This window comes from Nothobranchius furzeri, chromosome 7 (assembly GCF_043380555.1).
Source record: "Nothobranchius furzeri strain GRZ-AD chromosome 7, NfurGRZ-RIMD1, whole genome shotgun sequence".
NCBI lineage: Eukaryota > Metazoa > Chordata > Actinopteri > Cyprinodontiformes > Nothobranchiidae > Nothobranchius > Nothobranchius furzeri.
In genome coordinates, this window is record NC_091747.1 from 26,420,992 (window position 1) to 26,421,230 (window position 239).

Below are 239 nucleotides of genomic sequence, written 5' to 3' on the forward strand. Positions count from 1 at the left end.
GAGCATCACCATGTGAATGCAGTCCAACAGGGAGGCTCTGTGAACACGGGATTTCACAGGTCACGGCCACAACCGCAGACACGATGAGGTCAGAGCTGGTGCAGATCCAGCCAGCTCTGCTCACACCGGTCTAGTGACCAGAACGTGTCCTGTGACTGCTTCTACTGATTCTCTCCAGCCGAGCCCATTTAAAACGCCAATAAGTCCCTAATCAACATGCAGCCATTAAACTTTATGCA